A 17,978-nucleotide genomic window follows, 5' to 3' on the forward strand; every position below is an offset into this window, starting at 1 on the left:
AAGTCATCCAGTAAGTTTCATGGCCAAGTGGGGACTAGAACCCAGTTCTCCTGAGTCCCAGTCCAATGCTCTAACCACTATGCTACCCTGGCTCTTAGGGCTAGTTGCCTAGGATTAATTGCCTGTTACTGTAGTCGTTGACTTGCCCAAGACCACTCAGTGGTACTTTGAGGCTCCTCTTCCACACCCAAACTTACTTCGATGCCCACGTTCCATCTACTGCACTCTATAGATTCCACGGACCTTATAGATAAGCCTTCCCCAACCTGGCGCCCCCTGGAAATTCAAAACTTCAGTTCCTATCAGCCAGCATAGCCAATGGTCAGGAATAATGGAAGTTGTACTCCAAAATGTCTGAGGGCAGTGATGTATGGAGTTTATTAAATCCCTACTATCTGTGTTTCATGGATTTTGTTTCAACATCCACTCATTGACAGAATTGGATTTCTTTTAGGGATGTATGGGCATTTCGTTCCACTTCCGCTAATACGCAGCAGCGCAAGTGTGCATTCACACAAGCACACTTTACACACAAGTGGTAATTTGTGCAAATCCCCCCCCAAGTTTTATATAAAAAAAGAATTGGTCCACAAGTCCACAGAATCCCTGTGACTTGAAAAAGCTGTTGAAGAATCCACAGGTCGGATCCAGGACTCATTTGAATCCATTGAGGATTTTTCCAATATATAAAAATGTAATAAATAAATAAATAAATTCCATCTGTGGGGGCATCAGGTTGGGGAAAGCAGTTACAGACGCATTTCCTTTGCCGTGGGTTTGTGGGGGGGTATGAAATCCACAAACAAATGGAAAATGTTCTGTTGGAACCAGGCCCAATGCTTCCCAGCTCAAGCATCAGAAACACAAGCTTTTATAAAATAATAATAATAAAAAGGCATAAAGGAGAGTTTCTCAAAGCTCTCTGTGAGTCTCCCAGGGCCTTTCCATCTAGGAGCAAATCCATTTTGGAACATAAAGCAATTGATTTTAAAACAGCAGCATGGGACTGGGAAACTTGATTAAAAACTCCCTGTGCTCAAGAGTATACAGAAAAAAAGAGGAAGGGGGGGGGGAGAGAACCTGTAAACAATACGCAGTGGTTAACCTCACAGTCAATGTTTACCGCCAGAGTTATAATACATGGTCTGGATCTAGGTCTTATAAAAGCAGATTCACAGTTTCATGGATACGTTTGCAATTCTCAATCATTGCCAGGGGCTGATCTACACCAAGCAGGATATAACACTTTTAAAATGGTATGAAAACGGTATATGCAATGTGTTCTGGGCCTGAACAGTTGTCATAACCCTTATAAACAGTTATAACCAGTAGTGTAGATCCTGCCCAGGTGGAGTCTCACCCAAAACTTTGAGAACAACGTGGGAACGGGGTTTTGCAAACATCCATATAGTGTACCAATGTAAGCTGCCCTATAACTTTGTGTGAAAGCGTGCCTCCACTTACTGGCATAATTAGAGAGGCAATGCCCAGTTTTCAGTGTGTGTGTGTGTGGGAGGGGTGTGTGTGATCATTTTTTCATTCCCTCACTGATTCACAAAAAAGACCACAAGCAATCAACGGGCAAGCAGGCTAATGTTCTTGCAGCCAGCCTGCCGACCAACTTTCTCCGATTTCTCTTGAGACCCCCCCATTCCGTTTTAACAGGACTGGGAAGACAGCAGGAGCAGCTGTACGGAACAAGCGGCATGATGAGGAAGAGGAAGGGAAACATTCACAGCTGGTTCAAGACATCACAGGACAGAAAATCAATATCACCTCCTCCCCGGATGTAGTTCACTGGAAACCTGTTGTGGTTTTCAGCAGAAGCTGGATTTGCACTGTGTTATTTGGCTAGCTCCGGAGAAAACCACAGAACTGCCTCAATGCTCCTACTGGCTGGGCTATGCACCATGCTGTTCGGCTAGCCCTTGTGTCCATCACAAAGTGCTTCTGTATCCAAACAATTTTTTGCATGCTTTTGATGCGTAACTCATGGAAGTTTGGAGGTCTTTTACATGATGTCATCAACTTCCAGGATGCCTCCCACACACTTCCCATTTATCCCACTTTCAAAAAAATTGGAGATAAACTGAAATAAAAATTAATGCATCATATTGCAGCCACTAGATGGTGCTGTTTCATTGAACATACAGAGTGTGGCCCAGAAAGGAAGTTTTCAATTCCAAATCACTTGGTTGCCATCTAAAGGAGCCCATTGTAAATCTCAAAAGATTACGGAAGGAGAAAGCCAAGTAAGGATGTTTAACTTTTGCTAAATGTAAAGAAGTTCAAAGTGGTGTCCCAGAGCAAACATTATAGAGCAAATGGATTTGCTCTATAATGGATTTGCACTGCACCGCTTTGAATCCCAAAGCAAATTTTCCAACTGTACAAATGCCCTGTCAGACACCCCGCCCCTGCCCTTGCCTAAGCCAAACACATTATTTTTCTTTCACAACTGGTACAGATTCTCACCAACACTAGTAGCACCTTAAACTTAAAGACAAATTGACAGGGCCATACGGATACCCAGGGAGGACGACAGACCAAGAGCAGTACACCACTGGTTGTCACCTCCAGCCCCCAATTGAAACCACTGCAACGGATCATCAGTGAACTCCAACCCATCATCAGCACAGACACTTCTCTCTCACAAGCCCTGGGAGGCAGACCAGTCCTGGCCTACAGACCACCTCCCAACCTGAAGCAGATGCTAACCAGCAACAGTACACAGGACAGAGACACAGACAGAGGGACCAGACCATGCAACCGACCCAAGAGCCAATTCTGCCCCCACATCTATTCAGGCAACACTGTCACAGGACCCAACAACATCAGTCACACCATCAAGGGCTCTTTCACCTGCATCCTTATGTGCAGTAATTTGTGTTACATGCCATCCCTGACTTTGTCTGTTGCTAAGTTCTTAATAAACACATATGCATAACCCATAACACGTGTCTTATTTTTTTCACCACTTTTTTCAACTGCACATGATCAGATTTCGAGCTGCACATTCCCCCCCCCCCCCACAACTGCACACTAAAAACAAACAAACCCTGCATCAACCAAGAAAACCTTAGGTGCAACTTTGTTTTGACTAGAAGTCCTGTGACTAGAAGCCTGGTCTTGTTCTCAAAGAAATAAGTGCAATGACACTCCCTCTCTAGAATCTTTGCAGCATCAGGTCTTTCATTCCCCCACCCCCAAATTCCACTTCCAACACACAAGCATTCTGCAACCAACAGACCAGAAAGACTCCAGAGCAATTATGCATTTAGGATATGCGATAGCTACACTAGATCCTTACGAGCGATTGCAGTATAAAAATGTATTTCAAATGTTCAACAGCCATATATATCCCAATGACCACAGTCTCTCAGCTGTTTTCAATTTTATTTTTTAAAATATCAAAAGCAATTATACTTAAAACAACTTACTAAATAATGCCTGTATTAAAACCATGCCTAACGCATCGTTCCTTTTTCTTTCTTTCCTTTTTCCTTTTCTTTTTTGGCTGCAGCCCTCAAACAGGGAAAGGAAGAGAATGAAATAAATGCAGATAGTTAGCGTATCAGAACAGATTTCCCAATGCTTTTCAGATTTTCTCTTATAGGATTTCAGGCTAAAATTATGGTTTGAATTGCTGATTCCAAGTGTTCAATGAGTTTTGTCATACACTTTGCAGGGTGGAAGGAGGTGGGGAACCAGATCGAATCCTGAGCGGATTGACTGCCCCACTGACATCAGAGCTACCAGCCTCTGCTGACTTTCTCCAGCCTGAAAGACCTGAACATGTTGATTGGGAATGATGGGATTTGTAGGCCAATGCATCTGGAGGGCACCCAGGTTGGGGAAGTGTCTCCTATTTTGATGCAAACCTAGAACAGGGCTTCCCCATAGGCATGTGCAAGGGGTGTGCCGGGTGTGCCCAGGCATACCCTAATGTGTCAAGCAATAAGTGTCAAATTGAGTGGGCAATTGAGTATGGATCCAGACGCAGCAGGAATGGTCCTCTGTCTGCCTTCTGCTTGCTCTACTGCTATGCTGAAGAATCACTGCCTTCAAGAGAACACTGTTGCTTCTGGCAGAAGAAGCAAAAATGTTCTGCTGGGAGCCGCACTTCAGTGAGGCCAGGTGTCATGTCTAGCCCTGCTCTCCCTGGGTTGGAAGAAGGTGTTTCAGGTGATCAAGCAGAATCAGACTCTGAAGTAGAGGAGTCGGCGCCAGAAACAGGCCAGCCTGTACCAGTGGGGGAGAAAGCTCTCACGGGCTCTTCCCCAGCTGGAAGTGAACCCTCTCCAGAGCTTATCTCCTCAAGGGCAAACAATACACAGTCAGTGGGAAGCCAACATTCTTCTGAAGGAGAGAGCATGGACAGGTTAGTCAATCCTAGAGTACACCACTGGCTAAAATGGGTGGAGCAAAAGGAAGGTGAGAGGAAGTCAGCCCGCCTCTCATCCTGTCAGAAGCCACCTCAGAACTAGTCTCTCTTGGGAAAGGGCTTTCCATTCTTCTTGAAAGGACTATTGTCTCGCTTAGTTTTCATAGTTTTGCCTAGGGGGAGAAGTTCCTAGAGATTGGACTCTCTTCAGGTGGGAAGAGCTATTTATTGTTTGAATAAAGCTTTGTGGATTACTTAGCAGGCCTCGTTATTGTCTCCCAAGAAGGCGGGAGGTTTTGAGAAACACAACACCAGGAAGAGGGCCCCTGAAGGGAAATATTTCCTTGCAAGCCCCTCCTCCAGCCAGTGTTGCCACAAAGCCCCATTGATGCTGGGGCTTGAGGAACATCTCCTCAACACCCACCCCTCGCCTGCAGAGTATTCAATAAATATTTGCCTTTAAAAATAATAACCTGGGTGCAGACCCTAATGAAATGTGCTGCACAGGCCTATGGTCTTTCCTATCACATTTCAAGGTATGAGGAAGGGTTTGACAGAGAGAAGGGCTCCCTCTCTGTTTCCAGGCCATTAAGTGAAGAGGACTTGATGAGTCCAGGAGGCAACATTTCCCACTGTTTGCAACCTGTCAAAGAGAAGATGCAATGTTGTTACTGGTTACCACGTTGGCTAGCTTCTCAACTTTTCTCTCTATTGCAAAACCCATTCTTCACTTGGCAATTATCCCTCATCAATTTCATAAAAGATGGAATGCTGAAAACTGCACTAAAAAAAAAGAAAAGTTGATTGCGCTGAAAAATATGTAACACGGGGGTCTCTGTCACTTTCCATCCTCACTTCCCTATAATTGCTTAATGCCAATGCTCAATAATTACCCCATCGCTTTAGGGTTCTTTAAAGGTATAAGAAATGAAGAGTTGTTCTGCAAAATAATCATTAGCGGCGTAGGACACAAAGTCAATGCATTATTCTGCCTTTAGCTTGTTTTCTTAATGATGTAGGAGCTGAACTCCTGCACTCAAGAGTACAAATAATATTTATCCAGTTCGCAAATTCTTCTATTTTAGATCTGACAGATTATTTATTTATTTATTTATTTATTTGTCTCCACCCTTTTCTCCCATTAACAAGGAAAAGAAAAGAAATGAGAGATTGAGGCTGCAATCTTATAGCCACTTATCTGGGAATAAGCTCCCATTGAACTCAATGGGATGTACATTTGAGTAGACATGTGTAGGATTGTGCTGTTTGTTTATCCTCATGATGAGCGTGTAATGTGCCACCCCCTCCTAATTGGAATCCCGTTGTTATCTCTGATCTGTGATTGGAAATAACCAGGGGATTCCCCCTTTCCACCACTTGCCCTTCCATTGGGAGAGGAAATGGCATGCAGGAAATCCCTTTGTCATCTCAAATCACAGGTCAGAGATAACAAGGGGATTCCTCTGCACACCTCTTCCCCAAGCCTCCTATAGCCACCAGGCCATGGAGCAGGACAGAGCCTAAGAATTGACAGACTAGATGGAGACGCTCCGCAGGCCATTTTTGGCCCATGGGCCGGAAGTTCCACATTCCTGGCTGATCTATATCCTTGAGATGCATACCTCCTTGTCATTTCCCTTCCTTCTCCTTCCCTGCCTTTTATCTACTCCTCACTTGTTTCCATCTAAATTAATACTGTCAGCCTCTTGGGGCAGGGACTTGTCTTTTGCTTATATGGCTTTATAAAATGGCTGGCACTCTGAAGCCAACTTATAACATGGTTGACTGTAATGAACATATTTTGGCTGTGCTGAATGAGGTGCACTGGTTTCCAGTTAGTTTCAGGATGCCATTCAAAGTGTTGGTTTTGACCTAAGCAGCCTAGAACCAGAGTATGTGAAGCACTGCCTTTCTCCAGATGAACCTGCCTGTCAATGCCAGACTGAGGTTTTGGGGGACCCTTGTGTAAGAAGCCTTTCCCTGAGTGGAACGTATCTCAAGAAGAGGTCTCTAAGGGTAGTATCCAACATAGGTCCTATGTACAATAGAGCCACTGAAATGAATGAGATATAGGTTAGTCCCAACTAACTTAAGTGCCATTCATTTTAATAGGTCTTCTCTACCTAGGACTAACGTTGGATACTACCATAGGCCACAAAACCTTATGCCATAATAAATTGGTTAGCTTTTCGTGTGCCACAAGACACAGTCAGAGGATGATGAAAATTAAGCAGAGACTGGATTCTTCTTCTTCTTCTTCTTCTTCTTCTTCTTCTTCTTCTTCTTCTTCTTCTTCTTCTTCTTCTTCTTCTTCTTCTTCTTCTTCTTCTTCTTCTTCTTCTTCTGGGTTCCTACCTTCCTTTAACATTTTCAGTGGTAACACTTCTTTGCAGATGGTTGGCACTTCTAATCAAAAGGGAAAGGTTGCATTTCAGCTGGCTGAACATCTTTCGTTAAAGCTGAGTGTGTTTTACAATTTGAACCTATGGGGTCAGAAGTCAGCAGCGAGAGAATTCAATAAGGCTTGCTCCCAGATAATTATGCATAGACTTGCCATCATGTTGGTCCTAGTGGGGTGTGGGTGGGTGGGTGGGTGTACACACACCCCATCACGATGAGCTCCTGCTAATGATATCAGAAAAAGCTGCAATGGAACCAAATGAATTCGGATATTTATGAATTCAACATTCAGATTCTGCAACATGCCAGCTTTTCTGCTGTGGGGCAGATTCCGTGGACTTGTGGGCCATTTCCCTAAACTTCAGGAATTTTGTGCAAATTCCATCATAGGAAAAGAAAAGGCCACAGTGAATGGCTTGTTTCTTTGATTTCTGTTTTAGCAACTGTCATATTATTATTATTATTATTATTATTATTATTATTATTATTATTATTGATGATCTGTTTTAAAATCATAATAATGGATGGAAGCTTCAGCTATTGGGCGGTATAAAAATGCAAATGCAAATGCAAATGCAAATGCAAATGCAAATAATAATAATAATAATAATAATAATAATAATAATAATAATAATAATAATAATATGCTACCTACCTTACAACTCCTTTAAGACTGGATTCATTTGGTAACAGTTCTCTTCCTTGCCATTATTACAAGAGTGAGACCAGAGTCTCAACACTATAACGCTTCATATATTCTGAGGCAGATTATAGTGAACTGTACTGCTTTGACCTTTTCAGGCTGTTTTTCACTTCTTCTTCTTTTTAGGCCATTTGATTTGTCCATCACTTCCATCCTTCCTGTTTAGTGGCCTTGGTAACCTGTAGGGGAGACGGCAGACAAGGAGCCAATCAGAAGGCGGAATACTGAAAAGGTTAAAGTCTATGTTTATGAGACCATTAAACGTTTATAGTCCTTTACAGTCTACGCCGGGCATTAAAATTATGGCCTCTCATTCTCACAGCAAACATGGAAACGAGAGCAGAAAATGACAAGATATGAATCCCTTCTAAAAGCAACATTTTTAATTAGAGTATGAGAGAGAGAGTCATAATATTAATTCCCTTCTTTTGTGATACTAAGACTGGGAGGGTGACACAGACACACACACACACACACACACAGAGAGAGAGAGAGAGAGAGAGAGAGAGAGAGAGAATGAATGCTGTAGAACTGAATAATTCATATATGTACAAATTGGACAGGAATTGCTATATTAAAACACACCACACCATGGACTGTTTCTCTTACTATCAGTTCTGTGACAATAATTCACTGGAGATGCCTCAAAAGATACGCAATCTCTCCTCATTTATCAAAGACTTCCCAATCTGGATCTTCAATAGAGTTAACTCTTTTTATGCCATGTATGTTTTATGGTCATTTCTGATGAAGATCTAGCAACTTGTAATGATACCACCAGCAGCAGCACCCTGGAGGAACTGGGAAGTATTCATTTTAGCCATTTGATACAAAGAGCCAGCGTGGTGTAGTGGTTAGAGTGTTGGACTGGGAGTCGGGAGATCCGGGTTCTAGTCCTCACTCAGCCATGAAGCTCGCTGGGTGACTTTGGGACAGTCCCTAGCTTTCAGCATAATCTACCTCACAGGGTTCTTGTGAGGAAAAATGGAGAAGGGGGACCATAAAAGCTACCCTGAGTTCCTTACATAGAGGAAAAAAAGGTGGGATATAAATGTAATAATACATAAACAAATAAATCACGTTCCATTACAGTGCAATACTATGCATAACAAATCAGAAGTAAGTCCCACTGACCTTAAACTAGCACTGCAAGTATCCTATGCACACTTACCTGAGAGTAAGCCCCATTGAACTCAGTGGGTCATACTTCTGAGTAGACATGTGGTTAGGGTATAGGATTGTACTTTTAACCAGCAGAGTTTTTTTCTGTTTGGTGCAAATTTAGAATTTTTCTAGGGTGAACATACAGGTTCACCTATATTCTAGAACAGCAAAATTTACAACCTGGTTCTAGCAATGTCTACTCAGAAGTAAGCATTCTTGGAGTCAATGGGACTTATTCCCAGGTTAGTATCAGATAGCCTTAATCCGTCAGTTAAATTAATATTAAAACGTAGTCAGCTACGTAATCAGCCAGCCATTTTTGTACTGTTTTTAAGTATTTTTAATTCAAGTACTTATAAACCCATTCAAATGCCATCTTAAAAGAGGTATTTCCTCTAGGCTGGCTCCCTCCTTGATGGGCTTTCGGAAGCAGGTTAAAACTTTTTTGTTCCATCATGCCTTTGGAGAATAATCTGGTCCTCCATCTATGTTAATGTCTTATAATTTTGTTGTGTATTTTAAATGTTTATGGTTTTGTTCCCCCCCCCCCCATGTATGTTTTAAACTTTGTAAGGCCGCCTTGAGGCCCAGCATTGGGCAAAAGGCGGGATAATAATAATAATAATAATAATAATAATAATAATAATAATAATAATAATAATAATAATAATAATATAATTTCCCCCTTTTACTCATATACAAGGGGATGTCTCTAAGGTGTGCCCACAATCATGGATGTGTGTATCATCTAAAACAGGGCTGGTGTACCTGTGAACTTCCAGATGTTGCTAGACTACAACTTCCGCCATTCCTGACCATTGGCCATGCTGACTGGGGCTGATGGGAATTGGAGCCCAACAGCAACAACTGGAAAGCACCAGGATGAAGAAGGCTGGTTTAATATTTGACCAGGCAAGGGAGAAAAGAGTTACAAGATGGCCAAAGTATGGCTCATGCGATCCCAAACAAGCAGATTTCTACATCCAATATTTCTGCATCTGTTCTCATCATGCCTTGCCATCCAGCAAACCTGCATCACTCGACTCACGTTAGCTGCTGATCTATTGATTCGGAGAAGCGCTGATTCCCTCAGCCCATTGACTGCAGATAGAGAAAGAGATGAAGCAACTGGGAAATCACAGGAAAGCAGCAAGCAGAGCAGGACAAATTGGCAAAAATTATTTAACACCGGGAAACCAATCTACCCACCCTTGGTAATACTAGCAATTAAATGGATGGAATTAATATTAATTACCAATAATGAATTGTTGGTGGGCATAGAAATGAATGTAGAAATATTGGGGGGAAACACAGTCTGCAGTTTACAGTATATGTTTGTTTCCCTTACAATGGTGAAAAGAAAAATGCAAGATGCAGCTCTCACTAAACGTGGTTTCCATGTACAGATTAGGTTCATTTGAAAGAGGAGAAACTTTACTGCTGGTGGGGGACCCCCATTGTTATTGCACAGAGCTTCAGAAGGCCCTGGTGGACAGAGACTGTGCCACGATCTCCTGCTATGTGCAGGAAAAGCGGTGTGATAAAAATGGCCCCTGAATGGGCCACGTCGTCTTTGTTTACTTCCTCTTTCCCCTCCGAGAAGAAAGAGGTAGTAACGAGGATCAAAAGCAGGGGCAGAGGAAACAGGATTTCCCCCTGTGTGATACAAGATCTAGCAAGCAGTGAAGGATTTTTAAGACTGAAAAGGGAAACAAATACCTTCGCCCAGCCCTGAAAGAACCACAGCATAGGTATTCATTTATTTATTTATTATTACATTTTTATACTGCCCAATAGCCGAAGCACTCTGGGAGGTTCACAAAAATTAAAACCATTCAAAGTATGAAACAACAGTATAAAAAAATGATATAAAATACAATATAAATGTACCACATGAGCCTTTCAGGGCAGAATATTCCTCCACTGGGGGCCAACCACCAAAAAGGCCAACCAGTAGCCAACAGAAGTTATCAACATGGAGGAGATCATAGAATCATAGAATAGCAGAGTTGGAAGGGGCCTATAAGGCCATCGAGTCCAACCCCCTGCTCAATGCAGGAATCCACCCTAAAGCATCCCTGACAGATGGCTGTCCAGCTGCCTCTTGAAGGCCTCTAGTGTGGGAGAGCCCACCACCTCCCTAGGTAACTGATTCCATTGTTGTACTACTCTAACAGTCAGGAAGTTTTTCCTGATGTCCAGCTGGAATCTGGCTTCCTTTAACTTGAGCTGTGTTCTGCACTCTGGGAGGATCGAGAAGAGATCCTGGCCCTCCTCTGTGTGACAACCTTTCAAGTATTTGAAGAGTGCTATCATGTCTCCCCTCAGTCTTCTCTTCTCCAGGCTAAACATGCCCAGTTCTTTCAGTCTCTCTTCATACGGCTTTGTTTCCAGACCCTTGATCATCCTGGTTGTCCTCCTCTGAACACGCTCCAGCTTCTCTGCATCTTTCTTGAATTGTGGAGCCCAGAACTGGATGCAGTACTCTAGATGAGGCCTAACCAGGGCCGAATAGAGGGGAACCAGTACCTCACGCGATTTGGAAGCTATACTTCTATTAACGCAGCCCAAAATAGCATTTGCCTTTTTTGCAGCCATATCGCACTGTTGGCTCATATTCAACTTGTGATCTACAACAATTCCAAGATCCTTCTCGTTTGTAGTATTGCTGAGCCAAGTATCCCCCATCTTGTAACTGTGCATTTGGTTTCTATTTCCTAGATGTAGAACTTGGCATGTATCCCTATTAAATTTCATTCTGTTGTTTGAACATGGAGGGAACATGGAGAGAACATGGAGAGATGTTCCCCGTGGTGAAATTTGGCAGGCGAAGCAAAGGTTAGGCAAGTGATCCCTCATAGGAGAATAAGGATGTTGTGCCCCGGAGTGTCCCCATGCTCACTTGCAAAATATAGAAAGGTATGAAGCTGCTGCACATGTAAAGCTATCTGTATCCACTTCAATAGACAAGACCAGTTCCAAGGTATGGGAAGGAGTCTGTGCTATACAAAAACTACTGTAGGGTGGTGGAGAAGAATATGAGTGGTGACCCAGGAATGATCAGGTCTGGATTTTATCTCTGCCACGAACACAGTAGGTGGCTAACAGCAAAATCTTATTCATGTTTATTTGGAGTCCCATTATATTCAATGAGTATTTATTTCCTTGTTGTGTGTTTATGGTTGCAACATCAGGAAATAGCCTCCGCTCTTCCCCCAGCTACATTTAACAGCTGTAGTATGGAGTAAATAATGCTGGCCTACCTTACAATGCTCTTGTAAGGACTACTGAGATAATTACCACTTAGAGATATTTTTAAATATGGTCAGCAGAATATAAATCTATTAAATAAATAAATAAATAAATAAATAAATAAATAAATAAAGGGCAGTATCCACTGGTGTCATTCTGCAAATTCAAATAGCATTAGTGGAGCTCCACCAAATCTTTACATTGTGCAAGCTGTTGACCATTATGCTTCTGCAACCAGTTGTGCAAGCTGTTGAGCCAAGGGTTGAGCAAGCCGTTGTGCAAGCGTAATGCCCAACAGCTTGCACACCTCTGGCTGTGCAAATGTAACTTTAGTTTAGAGTCTCCTCTTCAGAAAACAGTTTCCGCTGGTGCAACGGCATTTGCGCTAGTGGAACGACACAGCTGGATAAGCCAAGGATGGGAAGACTTCCGACTTAGAGGATCTCCTTTGATTTTTTATTAGGACATTAAGATCCAACAACCAGAGGCTGGTGTAAAAGACATACACTGAAAACTAAAGGATTCTGAGCCCATGAATTTGAGTACCAGACCTTAACAGAGCTCACAGTCCTTTCAAACACAAAATACTTCCAGATACTGACAACCACTACCACCTGCCTTCATTTCAGTGGTACAATTTGTGGAGGAGAAGAGTAATTTTTGTTGCTGCCTTTATTAAACAATTGGGAGACAGAAACCCTTGGCCATCTATTTCAAATCATCTAGTAGGTCCTGTTCTACCTTCTGTCCTCCCCCCAATGCCTGTGATGTACTTTGAACATTATAAAGTGCTGTATGGGTCTTATTCTTGCTGTTGCACACCATTGAAGTGAATGGGGAAGCCTGCTCATAAAAGAATTCTGCATATTCCCCTGAGCAGGCCCAAAGCTTTGAATTGGAGCCAAAGATTAATTTTGCATGATCTTTTTTATCAATATGTCACCACTAAAGCAGGTTCTCCACTATTTTAAAAGTGTTAAAAGTACACAGACTTCACATTCTAAACTGGAATGCAAATACCCCATAAATGAGAGGTGGGGAACCTTTGGTCCTCCCGATGTCATGGAATTACAACTCCCATCATTCATGATCACATGCTTGTGGCTGGGGCTAATGAGAGTTGGAGTCCAACCAGTAGAAGCTGGTGGTTCCTGTTTCAGTGGGGATGTGATTCCACTCTGGATTTCAGTCAGAAGCAGCCAGAACTCTAAACGAGCCATCTAATGTGCTGAACCCATTTAGGTGATAGGGTTCAGCACCATGGATAGCTCTTTTTAGCAGTCCAGCTGGTTTTGAGTGAAACCCAGAAGGGAAGCATAGCCCCACCAAAATAGGAGCCACCAGCCTCCACTGAATCCAACACCATTGGAGGGTCCCAGGCAGTGGAGGCTGGTGGCTCTGATGTCAGTGGGGTGGTGAATCCATTCTGGGTTTTAGTCGGAACCCTAAAGGAGCTGTCCAAGGTGCTGAAGAACCTTGGAGGGCTCCTTTAGCAGTCTGACTGGTTCTGACTGAAAGCAAGAGTGGATTCACTGTCTTACTGACATCAGAGCCACCATCCTGCACTGGTCACAGGTTCGCCTCCCCTGACATATCATCAGAGCCTTCTTGCCTCTCCAAAAACCTTCCTGCCTTTTTACCACCCCTGCAGGTACCTGCGCACCAAGAAGCCAGGCATTTCAGCCGTCTGCGTTGCTTTCGGAATACAATCGAGCTTAAGGGGACCCATTCTGGCTGGCATTAAATTAACCATCTCTGGGGCTGCCTCAGCGGTGCTGGCGTTTCATTAAAACGTTGCATAAGCACCTCGTCCTAGTGAGCACGCAGGAAAACAATTTAATTTCCCGGCCTTATCACCAGCTGCAGAGACAGCATTTTCTCCGCGTTAGGAAGGATTAACGCAAAAAGAACGGGCACTCTGGTGTCGTGATTTATGGGAGGCACGCCTCAAGCGCATCGCACGGCGTGACCCTCCCCAAGACCCCGACGGCTCTTGTACTCAGAGAGGGCAACTCCATCTTCTGACGCGTTCGGTTCCGCCTGCTCGGTTTCCCCAAAAGAAACATGCCACATAATTAATCGGTTCCCTCAAGTTGAAGTGCAGGAATTCCATGGTGGGGTAAAGAAGCAGAGCCTCTCTAGCGCATATAGAGCTTTTTGCGCGAGGCACTCGAGTGCGGATGCCAGCCAGTGTAGACATTTCGAAGTCTGATCCTATGCTTGGTTAGGTGGGAAGAAGTCCTACAATGGCCAGCATTCCCCAGGCAGTGAATCCACTCTTGCTGTCAGTCAGAACCAGTCAGATCTCTAACAGAGCTCTCCAAGGAGTTTCAGCAGTAGTTCTTGTATAGCAGAGACTCCTTCCCATACCTTGGAACTGGTCTTGTCCATTTATTTATTTATTTATTTATTACATTAACACCAATTCTGGCCTGCTTGCATTGGTTCCCTATACGTTTCCGAGCCCAATTCAGGGTGCTGGTTTTAACCTATAAAGCCCTACATGGCTTGGGACCGCAATACCTGATGGAACGCCTCTCCCGACATGGACCTACCCGTACGCTGCGCTCAACATCTAAGGTCCTCCTCCGAGTGCCTACTCCGAGGGAAGCTTGGAGGGAGGCAACAAGGGAGGAGTTGCCTTTTTGGTGGTGGCCCCCCGACTGTGGAATGATCTTCCCGATGAGGCTTGCCTGGCACCAACACTGTTATCTTTCAGTCAAGACTTTTCTCTTCTCCCAGGCATTTTAACAGCATTTAACAATGTTAAATGTTTGTGAACCGCCCAGAGAGCTTCGGCTATTGGGCGGTATAAAAATGTAATAAATAAATAAATAAATAAATAAAATGTTAAGTTTGTTTTTAATGGACCCCAGAATTGTTGTTTTTAAATGGATACTATTGTTTTTATACTGTTGTTTTTGTTTTTGATGGTTTTTAAATTGTGTATACTTTTTAATGTTTACAATTTTTAACTGTTGCAAACCGCCCAGAGAGCTTCGGCTGTGGGGTGGTATATAAATGTAATAAATAAATAAATAAATAAATATCCTGCCTTTTTTTTCCTCCAAGGAAACCAAGGTGGTGAACATAATCCTCCTCCTCTTCACTTTATCCTCACAACAACAACCCTGTGAGGTGGGTTGGGCTGAGAGTTTGTGACTGGCCCAAAGTCAACCAGTGGGTTTCCATGGCTGAGTGTGGACTAGAACCCATATCATAGAATCATAGAACAGCAGAGTTGGAAGAGGCCTACAAGGCCATTGAGTCCAATCCCTTGCTCAATGCAGGAATCCACCCTAAAGCATCCCTGAAAGATGGTTGTCCAGCTGCCTCTTGAAGGCCTCTAGTGTGGGAGAGCCCACCACCTCCCTAGGTAACTGGTTCCATTGTTGTACTGCTCTAACAGTCAGGACGTTTTTCCTGATGTCCAGCTGGAATCTGGCTTCCTGTAACTTGAGCCCATTATTTCGTGTCCTGCAGTCTGGGAGGTTCGAGAAGAGATCCTGGCCCTCCGCTGTGTTCTTAACCTTTAAGCAAAGGTTCTTAAACCTTTTAAGTATTTGAAGAGTGCTATCATGTCTCCCCTCAACCTTCTCTTCTCCAGGCTAAAGATCTCTTGACTCCCAGTCCAACACCTTAGCTACTACACCACACTGGCTCTCCATTGAAGTGGATAGAGATAGCTTTACATGTGCAGGAGCGTCATACTTTTCAACACTTCACAGGTGATCATCGGGACACTCCTGTGCTCAACAACCAATGCTGGGAATTGTAGGACTTCCCCCCCCTCCTCCCCGCATCTAAACATGCATAAGATTGTGCCCTTGGGTTCGATGGACATGTATTTTGTATACTTGTTTTCATACCCCCTAGATTATCTTTCATACACTTAAAACTTTGAATCGTTTATTGTCGTCATGAAAAAATAATACATAAAATACCATAAACTCACATTTGCAATGCAGCTTCCCCTGCCCACTTTTCAAGTCGCAAACTTTTATTGTTGATATAAAAATGACAAGAAAACTGTTTAAAAAAAAAAAGGAAAGGAAAAGAAAAGGAAAGAAACTGATTTAGCAGAAAAATAGTACCCCCTACTGGCCAAAACATTAAAGTTAGCGATTACTACAAAAAATGATAGAAGAACAAGCTACAAATTTGCAGGAGGCTTCTGTGCATTTGCTGCAACAAACAGGAGTTCCAAGCCAAGCAGGGGAAGGGGAAGAGTTAAGCATTATCTCTCTGCTACTTTTACAATCCTGCTCATACCTTCCAGACACAGTTTTCTGCCTTTTTAACCAGAGTCTATGGCTCCCCGCACCTGCTGCAGACCTCTGTGACAGCAGAGAAGCTCAGCCAATCACTGCCACCACTGCAAAATCCCTTGATGCATTTCCAACATGTATCTTTGTTCATTTCGTACCTGTATTTTGATTGACAGCTATGTCGATCCAACTAAGAAAGATAAAAGAGGTAGGATACACCGGGATAAATGAGGTTCTTTCCGATTTTACAGAGGGGGGGGGAGACCTTGGATCTTGTGGATAGATTGTGCTATATGGGGAGGGGTTGTTGGGGTGAGGATAAGGGAGTTATGTTTTGTGCGGTAGATGGAAAGAGGATCTCGTTTTGCAGATTTAATTCAGAAGGACGCTCGTGATCTAAACGATGAGAAAAAGAAAGCCAGGTAAAGAAAACATCCTTCCTGGATTGGTACCCTTACTTTTTTGCTCCTTAAGAAGTACAACCTCTGAAATTCAACACCAGATAGGTGCGATGATAAAAGCATTGTTTTAATTCTTTAATTTATTAGGTGCAATGACACCCCTTAGCTCTGGAAAAACCTGAAAGCAGGATACAACAAGGGCTGTTGGGCGTTGTTTTAATCCCTTTATTCTATTCAAGTTGTTGTAAATCTACTAACTTTGCAAAGGAAGAAGTTTACATTTTCATTATGCTCAGTTTAGGTACTTGAATATCCATTGCTTTCCTAAGAGAGACCAGAAGAAATCTTCGGGGAAGACCTTGCAGGTGGGAGGAGAAGGCAGGGGGCAATTTATAAAAACCCTGGTTGTCCAGATATTGTTGGAGTGCAACTCCTATCAGCATGGCCAATGGTGAGAGATGATGGGGAATGTAGTTCAATATCTAGGCAGCCACACCGTCCCTAGCCATGGCATAAACTTTGTTTTCTGGTTTCTTAAAGGGACAGCTTACCTCCCCAACACCATACTCCTTTAAAGATGTCTAGGTGAAATTGTTCACTGATGCACACACCAAATCCAGTGCCCAGAACTGCTACTATGGCAAAATTCATTGCCATTTCTAAAGGTAGAGAGTTTATCTGCCAACCACACCATGATGGACGGAGAGGTTTAATAGTGGCAGGGCATAGTCTGAAGACACATGAAGCAGTTGGCTTGCTGAAGCTAAGACGGTATGTGTCCGGTCATTGTCTGGATGGGAGACCGCTTGTGAGCCCCACGGACACCACCTTGAGTACCAGGAGGGAAGAAAGATGGGGTATAAATTTACTAAATAAAATGTAGTCCAATCTGGGGGGGATCTACACTATTGCTTTTAAAGCGCTTTAAAGCACTTTGAAAACGTTTTGAAGCCTGTATATGCAGTGTGCCCTGGGCCCCAACAGTTGTCAAAACTGTTATAAAGTGCTTTAAAGCGCTTTAAAGCAGTAGTATAGATCCCGCCCCCAGATTGACAACATGTGCATAGTCCATGGTGGGAGTTGGTGAAGCACCCCCCACCCTGTCTTCATGGCAATATAAATGGAAGTGTCTCTCCATCTACACCATACAGTGCAAAACAGACGTGGAGAGACAATGGAAGTGTCTCTCCATCTACACCATACAGTTCAAAACAGACGTGGAGAGACAATGGAAGTGTCTCTCCATCTACACCATACAGTGCAAAACAGACGTGGAGAGACAATGGAAGTGTCTCTCCATCTACACCATACAGTGCAAAACAGACGTGGAGAGACAATGGAAGTGTCTCTCCATCTACACCATACAGTGCAAAACAGACAACATTGGGTGTTTCACACCCCTGATG

Source organism: Elgaria multicarinata, chromosome 15 (genome assembly GCF_023053635.1).
Source record: "Elgaria multicarinata webbii isolate HBS135686 ecotype San Diego chromosome 15, rElgMul1.1.pri, whole genome shotgun sequence".
NCBI lineage: Eukaryota > Metazoa > Chordata > Lepidosauria > Squamata > Anguidae > Elgaria > Elgaria multicarinata.